Here is a 14,195-nt window from a genome sequence, read left to right as displayed (position 1 = left end):
TGATGTGTAAATGACCACGCGGTACTCTTATTTAACATGAAATAGTATATATCAAACTGTGTAAAAGTCCTTAGATTGATTGGTGCAGTACACAGTCTTCGGTTAAGAATTGATTTTAAGCTGGTGTGTAAATATAACCGTGCGGTCTAAATATTAAACATGAAACAATATTCTAAACTATTTAATGTCCATTGTTTTTCGTAGAATATAGTTCTTATTTAAAGTTCGTAATTCAGTTTTTTCGTGAAACTAATAACATTCGTTTGGACAAGAATTTCGGAAAGTTTTATTCTCTTACCAAAAACTAATTACACCTTAATTTTTTTAATTTTTATAAAATGTAACTGAATACATTTTTGTAATTGTATCACACTTATTATTGGTTGCACTGTTGTTTAAACATTTCGTTGAGAATTTATTTGTTGGTTTTTAAATATTTTATACGTTGAGATTTCTATGTTAATATGTATGAAAATTAAATTTTTCCTTTAATACGATAAGTAGGATATAGTTCTGACTTCTTATTCTTAAATCACTAGTTTTATCTAGTTTATTATTTAGGTTGGTTGAAACCTTCGTTCAATACCAGCAGAATTGATGTCTTCAAATAAAACATTAATTATTTTTTTATATCGGAATTGGAACATATAGAACTGAAAAACGGGGTTCTACGGGTTCTCTTACAAATATTGAATTGTAATTCATAGTTCAAAATCTCAATTAATAGAAAAAGTAATCATCATAACAATTTTTTCGTGAATAACATTTAAATAAATGAAGTTTTTGGAGCGAAATTTATGTTTTAATTCAGTTAAAAAATATATATTTTTTTGTATGTTTACACAAATTCGGATAAGTGGTTTTATCAAAAAAAAAAACTTTTACGGAAATTATAACATATAGGTATTTAGTAACGATGAAGCGAAGTCAAATGTAAATGGAGCAGCAGCGGGATTATAGAGGGAAGAAAACGGAAGAACCCCGAGAATCGACTCCGTATCACCTTAGCAAGGACCACTGGTTCGACTACACGACTACCAGGAACCCTGTCTTGTTGAAACATTTATACTGATTTTGCTAGTCCTGCAGTTAACTGTAAAACTTTACAGTCCTCGGATAAAGCACCAGACACACTTTGTGTGAAGGTCCTCAGTCTGACAGGTCCTCTGATATGCTTGCTAAAGTAATAGTCCTCGGAAGCTACGTTAGTGTTTGTGTATTCCCGTCCTCTATTTAAGGGTAAAAAATGGGGTCCTCGAATAGGGGCCTAAACACGTATAGGTGTGTGTGTGTGTGTGTGTGTGTGTGTGTGTAATATTTCAATTAAATTTTCAGATACGATGTTCTGAGACATACAAAATTTACGTGATCCTCCATGATTTTTATAAACTTAAATGCATAAAATTATTGGACTATTGAAAAGAAACATTATATTAGTTTACGAATTCCACTGCCATTAAGTGTAATAAAAGAGGCTTTAAATTTCATTTGTTAAAGAATGAAATACACAGTTGGTTTATAAAAACATTTCTGCTAATAACACGTTTTATATTTATTTTTCATTCAGAGCTTATGAACATATTAGAGCCAATACTACACCTAAAGCTGAGTTAAATTTTGCGTGGATTCGCTGAATAGACTGCAATGAACGTATATCTTCACAATATATTTGCGTTTGCATTATAATGCTGAATTTTTCAGGATGCGTGTGCGCTTGCGTAAAAATTGCCACGATTCTATTGTAGTGCCAGCAGTAGACATGTAACTTGAAGCAACTCAATCATTCACGAAATCCAGTTGATGTATTAGTGTTTTGTCAAACAACCAATCGCTGCATTATTTTCGCTAAAACACGCTGCCTCAAAAGGGCCAACATGGACAGAGATGTATATGTGTAAGTGAGACGAGATGATTAGAGCGACGCTCTGTGGTGCTTCTAACGCGGTATCGCCTCTAAGCGCAATGCTCTGAACTAGCGCGCAGTCTTCTCGTCGTGCAAAGGAAAACCATGCTATTTGAGTGGTATAGATAAATTTATATGGCGTATAAATTAAGATAAATGTGTTATATAGGTCCATTCAGTGCTTTAAAGAAACTGAACTGAACGTTTCATGCCTAAAATAATTTTTATTTTCACTCTTTAAAAATACATTTTAAAACGAAACACGAAAACAGAACTTGTAAGGCGCCCTCAGTGTATTCTTAAATTATTTCAATAAGAGACACAGCTCTGATATATTTAGCGGATTTCAAATCACGTGAGTATAATATAGGTAATAGTTCATCCATGGACAAGGTTCAAAATGTAGTGGCGGTGGAACTGTTCATCATCTTGGATTTTGACGTCATGGAAGCCATCTTGGATGACCTTGAAATGAAATTTGACATTTTACCCGCTTACACAAAGGGGTTTCTCCGCTTACATGTAGGGCATTTCCCTTACATGTGGGGCATTTCACCCAACACATAGTTATCCCCCTTACACATGGGGCTTCCACCTTTCACTAGAGCTCGTACGCATGCGCGCAAGGGAAGGAACGGAATCAGGAGGGGTAGGGAGGGAGAAGAAACGCTTAACGGGAGGGAAAAAGCACATTTCAGAAACAAAATAGAGTGCGCACTTCATAAATAACGAATCCGCTCCTGGCTACCGGCTCAGCCCAACATGAAAGGTGGGATGCCCCATGTGTAATAAGATGCCTAGCATGTAAGGGTGAATGACTTACATGTAAGGAAGTGTGAAGGAGATGTTCCACATGTAAGAGGAAATGCCCCATGTGTAAGGAGAGATGCCCCACGATTAATAAGGAAACCCTACATATAAGGTAGGATGTCCCACTTGTAAGGGGGAAAGCCCCCATGCGTAATGGGGGATGCCACATTGAAGGGGGATGCCCCAAGTGTAAAGGGGAGGTTCTTCGTGTGTAAGGGTGGTTGCCCCACATGTAATGGATAAGCCCCACCTGTTAGGTGCTATGTGTGACTATACCCAGGTAAAGAATATCCTCGAACACAATAAATCAGAATTAATTGAATCAAATATTCAATCTTTACTAGCATAATTCTTAAACGGTTTTGTAATAAAATTGATCTTTTATGCACCTGACAATTTATTGTGTCTACTTCTTAAGTAAAAAGTTTGGAATTAATCATCCACCTTTTTCAGTGGAGAGACATCAGCAATTCTCTGAAATAGCGCGAATGATATCAAGGGTGATCAGGTACTATTAAATTTCGTATTGTCACGTTTTACTTCTTCAACTGACTGTTTAAAATAGTAAAAAAAATCTCTAACTGAACATAGCAGAACAAAATAATTTTTAATATCGGAAGGGGACACGTGAGTTCTCTCCAAAAATTGTTAATATTTAAATATCTGTTGTGAATTCGCAACTTAAGCTTCTTTATGTTACAAACGTATATATAATTTATTCGTTTATTTCTCGAATTTTGACATACTAAAAAAAAAGACAGCGTGACTTAAAGTTTTAATTATTATTGTTAGTTATTTTTTTTTCCTTTATTTGCATTAAATTTAAAATATTTAAGAGAAGTAGTATGTAAATGTATATACGGCGCCAGGCTTCAGGCTGTGGATTGAAGATTGTCGACCGCCATATTTGATTGTGACGTCACGGCGGCCATCTTGGATGGTTGTGACCTTGAACAATGACCTTGACCTTGAATTTTATCCTCAAAACTTGTCAAAATTGTCCAAAATTGGGCAAAATTACCAAAATTCCTCAAAATCCGCCAAAATTTCCATTTTTTTGGAAAAACAATTCGCCAATCTCAAAAAATTCCACAAATCAAAAATTTCTCTTATCGAGCGAAAAATTCCCGTTTCGAGGGAAAATTTCCCGTATTTAGTACTTAAAAATCCCAGCGGCTAGAAATGTCCATATAGAGGCTTAAGCATCCATGTCTACAGCCTCTGACGTCATCATGGAATACGTCATCTTGGATTATGACATCACCGTTGCAATTTCCGTTACGCCTGCCATCTTTAACTTTTTTATTTATTATCCGAGTTTAATGATTTTTTTTAAATTATAAAAAAACAATTAATAAAATTTTAATAAAAATATTTTTAAAAAATCATTTACGGCACGGAGCTCGGAGTCCTCGGTTCGAACCCGACGAGGGAAAAAAATTGGCGACCGATCCTTCCCTCACAGACTGGCCCCCACCACTTATGTCAAAGTATATATCGTCACCTAGTATGACGTCATTTCCGCCATCTTGTCTTCGTTTGCTGGAAGCCACCATCGTGTTATCGTCTGCTAGAGTGCGCCGATGCCACGTTAGTTTAATTCTTACCTGCTAGAGAGCAGTAATCATTTATTACTGTGACATCCGCCATCTTGAAATTTGGGCGCCATCTTGGAAATCCGTAATTTAAATGCTAGAAATGGAGGAAAAGTTCCAAAATTCACCAAAACATTGACAATAAATATACTGATTGATTCGATCGATTCCTGTCCTTGGTTCGATCCCTAGACGATGCAAAACATTTAATTTTATGTAAAAAATAATAATTTTAATAAATAATTATCAAAGTCCTAAAAGAAGCATAGTTTCCAAATCAATAATCATCCTATAAGCCAGTACGTCCGTCATCTTGGATATTTGTATTTATCATCCGATTTTATTGAAAAATATTAAAATTCATTAAATAATTCACTCATTAATCAACATATTGGTTCGATCCCTGGCCAATACAAAACAACTTTAATTTTACAAAAGTACCACTAAATTGGCAGGTTTGAGAAATAAAACACCGCAAGTTCTTTTACAAACATAATATTTATTACATAATTTCTATTTTACTACACGAACACTTGCGAAAGCCAGCAATCTTATAATCATTTAGTTCCACATGGGTGTGAAATGACTAATTCGTAGCTCCAATCGGTTTATACTAGACAGAGACCAACCAGAACCTTTACTGACGTAATCCTCCTCTTCTTGACAGAGATTCTGGATACCGTGTTAAACAGTTTGCTTCACATCGTCAGAACTGTAAATTACTGCAGCCAAAGTCTTGAATGCACACTTCTTCTCTTTGTCATCTAACGGATATGGCTTTCCATATATACAGTCCAACCACAAGTTATATTTCAAAGGTTCGTTTGTTGCTACGTCATCAGTAAGCTGATTGATTATGTTCTGTCAAATATCGTCAAGAAAATTACAAATGTCTTTCGACTCACCTAACGTATTTAGATAATAGTAGTCTTTCAATGTTCCACGAAATGCAGACTGCGCCAAGTAGAAGCCATTATCATTCACCTGTAGAGCACCGATCACAGTCTTAGGCTTAGTTCCATGTCCAGACGACATACCAATCGGTAGATGCGCATCTGTTTTCTTGCTTGTACGCTTACGAGTCTCCAATCTAAAGCGAGGAGTCGAAATTTCTGCAGGTAGTTCAGCAGTAGGCGCACGGACTTTACCGTTGCATTTGTTCGCATGTCGTCGCAAATTATCAATTCGATTAAACCATTCATGACACTCATCGCAGCGAAACTTCATGCGAGAAGGATTCTTTGTACATTTACTCCTCTCATGTCTCCGTGCATCATGAGCAAATGCAAACGTCATATCGCAGTAGCTACAAGGATACCGCGGTGATGAAGACGAGCCTTTCAGACTCGATCCAGATACTGACGTTGCCGCCGTCGTACCATTTCCAGGCGTACTCTTATGCACATCAATCATTCGCTGTTGTAAAGACACCTTTACTTTCTGCCGCGCAACAGGTCCTTTGCATGTCTCCAAGTGTTGCTGCAAATTAGCATTTATTGTAATTTGCTTACGACATTTCTCACAGCCAAACATTTTTCGATAAAGGTAATTAACACATTCTCTCTTCTCGTGTCGTCGAGCATTACTGTTGTTTTAGAAAATCTTGTCGCAGTAACGGCACCGATGTTCGTTGTTTGTTGTCGAATCACCATCCATTGAAGTCACAATCGAGGGCGAAACAGCGTTCGTCGATATTTCCTGTACATCCAGCACTACCGGCATTAAAGTCTCTTCTGCTGGTGGTATCATGTCTGTTGAAGTCTCCTCCAGTGTTGACGTCGTCGTTGCCAACGGGATCTGCTCCTTTTCCGTCGTAGCTGTCGTCAAGGTTCCCGCAGACAATGGTACAACCTCCATCGAGTTCGTCGTTAAAGTCCGTAAAGATGCCAGTGAGTTCGCAAGAACATGTAATTACGTGCCTAATGCACCAGAAGAAACAAACTAGGTGATCCGTACACCGTCGACGACAGTAACAACTGAGCGACCTTCTGTCTAGGACTCGCTTATATACATGCACCGGATGGAATAATACACTAATCAAATCAAGAACAATTTATTATGATACAAGAGTCAAAACTACATTAAAAATAGAAGCATCATCAACAAAAAGGAAGCACATTTGGAAGCACAATAAAAAGGCAGCACATTTGGAAGCACCGTCAATGAAAAGGAAGCACATTTTTGAAGCACCGACAGCGAAAAGGCAGCACATTTGGAAGCACCGTCAACAAAAAAGGAAGCACCGTCAACGAAAAGGCAGCACCATCATCGAAAAGGCAGCACATTTGGAAGCACAGACAACGAAAAGGCAGCACCATCATTGAAAAGGCAGCACATTTGAAAGCACCGACAACGAAAAGGCAGCACATTTTGAAGCACCGACAATGAAAAGGCAGCACCATCCTCGAAAAGGCCGCACATTTGTCATTGGCTCCAATATTCATTGGCTCCTACAGTAATTGGCTCCAACTGTCTTTTGTTCTATCAACTCCAAATTATTTGGCTAGAATTATATGAATCTAAGACACTATGAGGCTACAAGGCTACGAGTCTTAAAGGATCTAGCTGGTTACGAGTTATACATGGCTACGAGACTGTAAGGCTAAAAGACCACGTGGCTACGAAACTACATGTCTTTGAAGCTACAAGAATACAAGTCTACTCGGCTCCAACTACTCCAGCAGCATTATGTTATTATATTGTTTACGTTGCTACAAGTCTACGAGGCTACTTGGCTACATAGCTATAATTCTACGAGGTCGCAAGACGACATGACTACGCGACTACGAGCCATGAGGTTACGAGACTACACGACTACGAATCTTCAAGTTTACGAGACTGCAAGGCTACAGAGCTACGAAGCTTCTAGAACACAAGTTTACTTGACTGCGAGGATACAGGACTTCAAGTCTGCATGAGTTCTTGACTACGAAGCTACTCGTCTACAAGGCTCCAATTACTGTATCTTTCTTCGACGGAATTTTCTCTTTTGCTCCAACTGCACCATCAGCTTTATGTTATAAGATTACAAGGCTACTTGCTTACGTAGCTTCAAGTCGATGAGGCTCCAATGCATCATGACTGCGAGACTACGAGACTATGCGATTGCAAATCTTCAAGGTTACGTGATCTCGAGGCTATAGGACTATGAAGCTTACAGAACGCATGGTTACAAGACTGACTGAATAATTGGCCGCGTGGCTACGAAACTACATGTCTCTAACTGACTAAAATAGCTCCATTCAGTGGTGAGAGTTAATTTATCTCATGCAAAGGTACTTGTTGCAAGTAGTTTCGCTTTTCAACAACAGATAACGTCACGTGTTGCTTGCAGGTAAATAATATTTATTTATTTTATGATGGATGCAGGACGCTCACTAACGATCGCAATATAGGGACGGCTTTGCTAGACTCCAAGGAGAAGGAAGTTTGTTCTTAGTGCTTCTCAGATTTCTCAGAGCATACTACTAGACTGAGTAATAATATTTTTCTTATTTCCACCTCATAAAAATATTGCAAGTGCCGATTTAGTAGCCGAAAATCACTAATTAAATGTAACTTTGAATAAAATGACATGTCTCATTAAGAGTAAAACTCCTTCATGGAGAGATCGGTTTCTCAGAAATAACCAGAAGCACTTGGAGAAACCACAGGAATGATCGTAACCACACGGAAAAAACCATCATAATATTGACAAGAATAATCAGGAGCACACGGAGAAAAACCATCATAATATTGACAAATATAATCAGGAGCACACGGAGAAAACCGACATAATATTGACAAGAATTATCGGGAGCACACGGAGAAAACCAACCCACATTTTTTTGATGAATTAAAAGTTAAAACAAAAAATTACAAAAAAAAATACAAAACTGATAATGATACCTCTCATTGTTGAGCAAAGATAGAGTTCTAGATCAAGCCAGAATCAGTTTTGTATTTTTTTTTGTAATTTTTTTGTTTTAACTTTTTATTTTTTTTTTACTTTTAATTCATCAAAAAAATGTGGGGTGGTTTTCTCCGTGTGCTCCCGATAATTCTTGTCAATATTATGTCGGTTTTCTCCATGTGCTCCTGATCATATTTATCAATATTATGATGGTTTTTCTCCGTGTGCTCCTAATTATTCTTGTCAATATTATGATGGTTTTTTCCGTGTGGTTACGATCATTCCTGTGGTTTCTCCAAGTGCTTCTGGTTATTTCTGAGAAACCGATCTCTCCATGAAGGAGTTTTACTCTTAATGAGACATGTCATTTCATTCAAAGTTACATTTAATTAGTGATTTTCGGCTACTAAATCGGCACTTGCAATATTTTTATGAGGTGGAAATAAGAAAAATATTATTACTCAGTCTAGAAGTATGCTCTGAGAAATCTGAGAAGCACTAAGAACAAACTTCCTTCTCCTTGGAGTCTAGCAAAGCCGTCCCTATATTGCGATCGTTAGTGAGCGTCCGGCATCCGTCATAAAATAAATAAATATTATTTACCTGCAAGCAACACGTGACGTTATCTGTTGTTGAAAAGCGAAACTACTTGCAACAAGTACCTTTGCATGAAATAAATAAATTAACTCTCACCACTGAATGGAGCTATTTTAGTCAGTTAGAGACATGAAGTTTCGTAGCCACGCGGCCAATTAGTCAGTCAGTCTCGTAACCATGCGTTCTGTAAGCTTCATAGTCCTATAGACTCGAGATGACGTAACCTTGAGATTTGCAATCGCATAGTCTTGTAGTCTCGCAGTCATGATGCATTGGAGCCTCATCGACTTGAAGCTACGTAAGCAAGTAGCCTTGTAATCTTATAACATAAAGCTGATGGTGCAGTTGGAGCAAAAGAGAAAATTCCGTCGAAGAAAGATACAGTAATTGGAGCCTTGTAGACGAGTAGCTTTGTAGTCAAGAACTCATGCAGACTTGAAGTCCTGTATCCTCGCAGTCACGTAAACTTGTGTTCTAAAAGCTTCGTAGCTCTGTAGCCTTGCAGTCTCGTAAACTTGAAGATTCGTAGTCGTGTAGTCTCGTAACCTCATGGCTCGTAGTCGCGTAGTCATGATGTCTTGCGACCTCGTAGAATTATAGCTATGTAGCCAAGTAGCCTCGTAGACTTGTAGCAACGTAAACAATATAATAACATAATGCTGCTGGAGTAGTTGGAGCCGAGTAGACTTGTATTCTTGTAGCTTCAAAGACATGTAGTTTCGTAGCCACGTGGTCTTTTAGCCTTACAGTCTCGTAGCCATGTATAACTCGTAACCAGCTAGATCCTTTAAGACTCGTAGCCTTGTGGCCTCATAGTCTCTTAGACTCGTAGAATTCTAGCCAAATAATTTGGAGTTGATGAGACATAAGACAGTTGGAGCCAATTACTGTAGGAGCCAATGAATATTGGAGCCAATGAAAAATGTGCGGCCTTTACGATGATGGTGCTGCCTTTTCGTTGTCGGTGTTTCCAAATGTGCTGCCTTTTCGTTGTCGGTGCTTGCAAATGAGCTGCCTTTTCGATGATGGTGCTGCCTTTTCGTTGACGGTGCGTCCAAATGTGCTGCCTTTTCGTTGTCGGTGCTTCCAAATGCGATGCCTTTTCGATGATGGTGCTGCCTTTTCGTTGACGGTGCTTCCAAATGTGCTGCCTTTTCGTTGACGGTGCTTCCAAATGTGCTGCCTTTTCGTTGTCGGTGCTTCCAAATGTGCTGCTTTTTCGATGATGGTGCTGCCTTTTCGTTGACTGTGCTTCCAAATGTGCTGCCTTTTCGTTGTCGGTGCTTCCTTTTTTGTTGACGGTGCTTCCAAATGTGCTGCCTTTTCGTTGTCGGTGCTGCCTTTTCATTGTCGGTGCTGCCTTTTCGCTGTCGGTGCTTCCAAATGTGCTTCCTTTTTGTTGATGGTGCTTCTATTTTTAATGTAGTTTTGACTCTTGTATTATAATAAATTGTTCTTGATTTGATTAGTGTATTATTCCATCCGGTGCATGTATATAAGCGAGTCCTAGACAGAAGGTCGCTCAGTTGTTACTGTCGTCGACGGTGTACGGATCACCTAGTTTGTTTCTTCTGGTGCATTAGGCACGTAATTACATGTTCTTGCGAACTCACTGGCATCTTTACAGACTTTAACGACGAACTCGATGGAGGTTGTACCATTGTCTGCGGGAACCTTGACGACAGCTACGACGGAAAAGGAGCAGATCCCGTTGGCAACGACGACGTCAACACTGGAGGAGACTTCAACAGACATGATACCACCAGCAGAAGAGACTTCAATGCCGGTAGTACTGGCTGTACAGGAAACATCGACGAACGCTGTTTCGCCCTCGATTGTGACTTCAATGGATGGTGATTCGACAACAAACAACGAACATCGGTGCCGTTACTGCGACAAGATTTTCTAAAACAACAGTAATGCTCGACGACACGAGAAGAGAGAATGTGTTAAGAACCTTTATCGAAAAATGTTTGGCTGTGAGAAATGTCGTAAGCAAATTACAAGAAATGCTAATTTGCAGCAACACTTGGAGACATGCAAAGGACCGGTTGCGCGGCAGAAAGTAAAGGTGTCTATACAACAGCGAATGATTGATGTGCATAAGAGTACGCCTGGAAATGGTACGACGGCGGCAACGTCAGTATCTGGATCGAGTCTGAAAGGCTCGTCTTCATCACCGCGGTATCCTTGTAGCTACTGCGATATGACGTTTGCATTTGCTCATGATGCACGGAGACATGAGAGGAGTAAATCTACAAAGAATCCTTCTCGCATGAAGTTTCGCTGCGATGAGTGTCATGAATGGTTTAATCGAATTGATAATTTGCGACGACATGCGAACAAATGCAACGGTAAAGTCCGTGCGCCTACTGCTGAACTACCTGCAGAAATTTCGACTCCCTCGCTTTAGATTGGAGACTCGTAAGCGTACAAGCAAGAAAACAGATGCGCAGCAACCGATTGGTATGTCGTATGGACATGGAACTAAGCCTAAGACTGTGATCGGTGCTCTACAGGTGGATGATAATGGCTTCTACTTGGCGCAGTCTGCATTTCGTGGAACATTGAAAGACTACTATTATCTAAATACGTTAGGTGAGTCGAAAGACATTTGTAATTTTCTTGACGATATTTGACAGAACATAATCAATCAGCTTACTGATGACGTAGCAACAAACGAACCTTTGAAATATAACTTGTGGTTGGACTGTATATATGGAAAGCCATATCCGTTAGATGACAAAGAGAAGAAGTGTGCATTCAAGACTTTGGCTGCAGTAATTTACAGTTCTGACGATGTGAAGCAAACTGTTTAACACGGTATCCAGAAACTCTGTCAAGAAGAGGAGGATTATGTCAGTAAAGGTTCTGGTTGGTCTCTGTCTAGTATAAACCGATTGGAGCTACGAATTAGTCATTTCACACCCATGTGGAACTAAATGATTATAAGATTGCTGGCTTTCGCAAGTGTTCGTGTAGTAAAATAGAAATTATGTAATAAATATTATGTTTGTAAAAGAACTTGCGGTGTTTTATTTCTCAAACCTGCCACTTTAGTGGTACTTTTGTAAAATTAAAGTTGTTTTGTATTGGCCAGGGATCGAACCAATATGTTAATTAATGAGTGAATTATTTAATGAATTTTAATTTTTTTCAATAAAATCGGATGATAAATACAAATATCCAAGATGACGGACGTACTGGCTTATAGGATGATTATTGATTTGGAAACTATGCTTCTTTTAGGAATTTGATCATTATTTATTAAAATTATTATTTTTACGTAAAATTAAATGTTTTGCATCGTCTAGAGATCTAACCAAGGACAGGAATCGATCGAATTAGTCAGTATATTTATTGTCAATTTTTTGGTGAATTTTGGAAATTTTCCTTTATTTCTAGCATAAAATTACGGATTTCCAAGATGGCCACCAAATTTCAAGATGGCAGATGTCACAGTAATAAATGATTACTGCACTCTAGCAGGTAAGAATCAAACTAACGTGGCATCGGCGCACTCTAGCAGACGATAACACGATGGTGGCTTCCAGCAAACGAAGACAAGATGGCGGAAATGACGTCATACTACGTGACGATATATACTTTGACATAAGTGGTGGGGGCCAGTCTGTGAGGGAAGGATCGGTCGCCATTTTTTTTGCCCTCGTCGGGTTCGAACCGAGGTCTCCGAGCTCCGTGCCGTAAATGATTGTTTTTTAAATATTTTTATTAAAATTTTATTAATTGTTTTTTTTATATTTAAAAAAAATTTATTAAAATCGGATAATAAATTAAAAAGTTAAAGATGGCAGGCGTAACGGAAATTGCAACGGTGATGTCATAATCCAAGATGACGTATTCCATTATGACGTCAGAGGCTTATCGGAGGCTGTAGATATGGATGCTTAAGCCTCTATATGGACATTTCTAGCCGCTGGGATTTTTAAGTACTAAATACGGGAAATTTTTCCTCGAAACGGGAGTTTTTCGCTCGATAAGAGAAATTTTTGATTTGTGGAAATTTTTTGAGATTGTTTGGCGAATTGTTTTTCCAAAAAAATGGAAATTTTGGCGGATTTTGAGGAATTTTAGCAATTTTTGCCCAATTTTGGACAATTTTGACAAGTTTTGAGGATCAAATTCAAGGTCAAGGTCATTGTTCAAGGTCACAACCATCCAAGATGGCCGCCGTGACGTCACAATCAAATATGGCGGTCGACAATCTTCAATCCACAGCCTGAAGCCTGGCGCCGGACATACATTTACATACTACTAAGAGAAAAAATACTTGCTTAATGTTTATACAAATACAACAAAAGGTTTTTTTTCCCTGAAATTTTTTGTTTTAAACTTGAAATTTCTTTTGGTCTTGTAGCCTACATACAAGGGAAAATCATAACATTGATTTTTTAATTTCGTGCTCAAAAATTCAACGTGCATTTAACTTTAATTTCTTAATGAAACGAGCGAGCATAAATGCTCTAGGCGGGGTTCGATCGAAGCGCCGAGGAGCCACGCAAATGACTCTTCTATCCGGCCGAGCGATCAGGAACCGCAGGGCGCCAGGAACGAAATAAAATTTTCGTGAGCGCGTAAGCCACGGTTTCCCCGGGGTTTTCTTTCGCGTTGCAGCGATAACACTAGGCAGCGAACGAGAGCTGTTTCTTCGAAGGAAAAAAAATATATATCTCGTAATTACAGCCTGTCCCTTGATTGCGGCGCTTGGGGCGAGATGTATCTCTACAATCGGGCGTGTTCGCGTGCGGTCTGCCCAGCTCGGGACAGCATTGTTGCCAAATATGTTCCTTGGGTCTTTACCGAAAAATAAAAAACCCCCTTAAGGGCCCCGCCTACCCGGGCACACACACGGTGTGCAGAGCTTCAGCAAAAACAACGCGATTTCAAAACTGCTCAAGATATCCGACTGGGGCCTGTTTACAAAAAGCATTTAAGAGTTCGCTGAGGGCCGGAAAGTACTTTTGATTTCGGATTAAGTTTTTAAACCGTATTTTTATAAGAGTTAAAAAGGCTAAAACGAATGTTTTCAGAGAAATATTTAGACGTAAAACCACCGCTACAGATTCTTGAAAGCACTTAAGGGACTTGCATTACACCTTTATCTTATTTTTTCCGCAATATAATGTTACGTTCACCGCTCAAATTTCGCAGTTATCATGTGACGACGAGAAGTTTGCGTGCCAGTTCAGAGCCTTGCGCTTAGAGGCTATACCACGTTAGAAGCACCAGCGAGCGTCGCGCTTATCATCCCGCCTCACTAACACACACACACCCCTGACGAGGCGGGCACCTTAAGGTCCACGTTTTGGAGTACCTTGTATTTACCTCTTAACATACAGTAGGTTTGTGTTATTTTTTTTACAAAAGATACCTTTGG

Source organism: Bacillus rossius, chromosome 12, assembly GCF_032445375.1.
Source record: "Bacillus rossius redtenbacheri isolate Brsri chromosome 12, Brsri_v3, whole genome shotgun sequence".
NCBI lineage: Eukaryota > Metazoa > Arthropoda > Insecta > Phasmatodea > Bacillidae > Bacillus > Bacillus rossius.
The sequence above is the reverse complement of the archived record's forward strand: the minus strand, read 5'-3'. Positions refer to the sequence as shown.